Source organism: Callospermophilus lateralis, unplaced genomic scaffold, assembly GCF_048772815.1.
Source record: "Callospermophilus lateralis isolate mCalLat2 unplaced genomic scaffold, mCalLat2.hap1 Scaffold_65, whole genome shotgun sequence".
In the NCBI taxonomy this organism is placed as follows: Eukaryota; Metazoa; Chordata; class Mammalia; order Rodentia; family Sciuridae; genus Callospermophilus; species Callospermophilus lateralis.
In genome coordinates, this window is record NW_027514826.1 from 3,846,267 (window position 1) to 3,849,873 (window position 3,607).

At 34.8% G+C, this 3,607-nt stretch overlaps 1 pseudogene; it reads left to right on the forward strand.

The window, feature by feature from the left end:
* Positions 1-1,135: 1,135 nt before the first annotated feature.
* On the forward strand, positions 1,136-1,921 carry LOC143390140 (opioid growth factor receptor-like protein 1 pseudogene; annotated as a pseudogene).
* The last annotated feature ends 1,686 nt before the right edge of the window (positions 1,922-3,607 follow it).

The following is a 3,607-nucleotide window of genomic DNA, read 5'->3' on the forward strand; positions in this document are numbered from 1 at the left end:
AAATGTAAGCAAAAAGAAACAAAGCCCACTGAGAGTATGTGGGTTTAAAATACCATTCAAAATTCAGCTGTCTGACCTCCATGAAGGCTTGGTACCTGAGATGTCAGTTATGGCAATATAAAAGGAAAGAAGAAAATAACTATAGAATTGAAAGTGAATTATCTATTTAATAAATATTTGATTTTTACACTAAACAATAAAAATCTAACCTTAGCATCTATTTTTGCACACAGACAAAATGTGAGCACAAGAACAGTGCTTAAGAAAACCTTACATGACATTTCAAGAAAAATGTCTTTAATCTGCTTTATCAGAAACAAGTTTTATTGAGATTCATTGCACAAATGTTATTCTTAAAACTGACTTAAACTGCTGAACTGATATTCTTCTATGACAAAATATTGATATTTGATTATACTAAGAGTACAAGAAGACTTCTCTTCAACACATTTTTTTAAAAAAATTTTGTAGTTGTAAGTGGAAAGAATGCCTTTATTTTATTTTATTTTATTTTTATTTTTATATGGTACTTAGGATCGAACATTGCCAATGCCTCACACATGCTAGGAGGCAAGTGCTCTGCCACTGAGCTACAACCCCAACCCTCTTCCATGCATTACTTATATCACACTGTGAAACATAGATGTTTATCTTTCCTTTACAGTCACATATATCTGGATTCCTATCTTAGGTCTTCTACTTATCAATTTTGCCAACTTTGGTAAATTTATTAGATAATATCTCTCCCATATTTTCAAAAAAAATGTTTATGGTAACAAATTTGATTAAAATAAAACTGTCTTTTCCCCCTATCTATTCAATAAGAATATTTGCAACAAATTATAGGAAGATACTGAATATAAAATAATACATGTAGAGCTCCTAGCTCCTAGCTTCGTGTCTTGAGCATATGTGCTTAGTTATAGTTCCATTTCCTTATGAGTATTTAATCTTGCTAAGTGAAATATGCCAGTCTCAAAAATTAAAGGGTCTGAGTGCGGCGGCAGGCGCGCCTAGGCTGCCACCCAGCGCCCTGGCCTCGGCCATACCCGGGCCCTAGTGTGCCTGCCACAGCCCGCGCCGTGCGCCCAGCAGCCCCGCGCCCAGCAGCCTGGCGCCCGCCGTCGCCTCTTCAATGGGCAACCTGCTTGGCTGGGTCAGGTTCCTCGAGCTCACCACTGTGGAGGACTGCGACTCCACCTGGCAGAAGGACTCGGAGGCGGAGCTGGAGCCGGATCCGGAGGAGTCAGGGCCGGGCTGCAGCGGCGAGGGCCCGGGGCAGGAACCCTAGGAGCCCGTGCAGCCTCAGGAGCGAGCTGGGGGGCCGGCCCCGCGCCAGCCCTGCGCCAGACGAGGACGCCGAGGCGGCAGGCGCCGAGCAGGGTGGTGATTCCTCTGAAGCAACTGCCAAACCAAAGAGAAGTTTTTATGCAAGGGATTTGTACAAATACCGACATCAGTACCCACAGAACTTCAAAGATATCCGATATCAAAATGACTTGAGCAATCTTCGTTTCTATAAGAATAAAATTCCATTTAAGCCAGATGGTGTTTACATTGAAGAAGTTTTAAATAAATGGAAAGGAGATTATGAAAAGCTGGAGCACAACCACACTTACATTCAATGGCTTTTTCCCCTGAGAGAACAAGGTTTGAACTTTTATGCTAAAGAACTAACTACATATGAAATTGAGGAATTCAAAAAAACAAAAGAAGCAATTAGAAGATTCCTCCTGGCTTATAAAATGATGCTAGAATTTTTTGGAATAAACCTGATTGATAAAAATGGATCTGAATGAGTCCCAGCACAACTATTTAAGAATCACCCGTATTCTCAAAAGCCTTGATTCTGATAAGTGAAATGGAGGTGCTGGGGGAGCTCTGACCTCCCCAGCTAATCTGTCAGTCCTGCTGTCTTCTTTCTCCCTCTCCCCTCGCTCGCCATTGAGCCGCCATCTTTGTCAGCAATCAAGTGTATTTATAGTATACATTAGGATAATCATCTTCTTGACATCTAAATGGAACAGAGGGCAACTTTTAATTGTATGATTTCAGAGTTTTCTTTAAAATTGTAATAAAAATATTTGCTGTATTAAGTGCTTAAAAACAAATTTTGGTGTAAAAGTCCAAAAAAGAACTTTACTTAAATGGATGTTCTACATAAATTTCGTGGTTGATTCTGGATGCAGATGACTGAAGAATTAAAAAGGAAAAAAGGAAATTATCCATTTTTAAAAGGCATGCCTCTTGCACTATCAATAGGCATATCTCTTAACTCATTAATATATCTCAGTGATATGTGGATTATTAAATTATTATGTTGTTTATTCTACAGTGTATCTTTTAATATATACATATATAGTTTTGCATCTTTAATTTATCAAACTTTCAAATCGAGAACAGTTTGAAATTTCATATACTCAGTTCTAGTAAGAACTTAATTTATTACTAATAATTACTGAAAACAAATTTATTTCCAATAATATTATACTAATTACTATTAAAATCAGAAAATAATCAGAAACAGTGTGATGAGAACTTCAAAACATATACACAAATATGGAAAAAGCAATGAATATATAAACATTTTCACATTATATCACTTAGAAATAAATTGACTTTTTAAAAAAAATCTTTCACTTTTAAGAAAAGTTCTATTTACTTTAATCCCCTGGAGGATTTTTTTATATGGCCTATTTCATATCCCATCATATCGTCTTCTGATATATTTATTGATTCACACTTTAAGTAGTGGATTTCTAGAAAAAAAATCATACTGATAGTATGTCTTTAGAAATATGATTTTATTGCTTTGAAATTTATGCAAAAACACCCCACTTGCTTAATCTTGATTTTTTTCATGAAAGTCTTAGTAGCACTCATGTTTCAATATGTAGAATATAGAATACCTCATCATTTTTAGTTCCTATAACATGTCAAGTTGAAGTACTAAGAATTTGAGGTAACAGTTTAAGTTTGTTTTTCCCATTTTTTTTACATGCAGGAAATACATGGATCCTCTGACACAGTGCTTGTCATAGCAATGTCCCTGTATATCTTAATAAACAGTTCCACAGAGTTTAGTGGATAAGAGTGAATTGTCAAATTAGGCTGAATTATAGGAATAATATTAATTTAATTCAAAATATCTTACTAGTTGTGTATAGACAGCGTATAGACACTTTCAGACTGCTTTCTAAATGCTTAATATTAAACATGTGACCAGATTAGTATCTGATATCTATTAATACTTTTAATATTTTAATTTAACTTCTAATATTTTTAACAGTTACAGATACTAATCCTGTCACATATGTTTAATATTAAATGTTAGTAACTGTTAATAGATAAGTAACTGTTAATATTTTAACAGTTACCATTACCAGATACTAAAATAAATGAATATAATCTGAGCTACTTAGAAATTATAGTATATTAAAGCCCTCAGAAGAAAAACATTTCATTTAACAGTTTAGTTTTTAAAATATTATTCTTTATGAGGGATTTTGTTACATTGCGCTACTTTATTTGAGAATACTTAGTTTCAAGGGGAGAACTTCCTGGCTTCCATCCAAAATAGTGGCCTTTTTCCATCATGTGTTTTTTT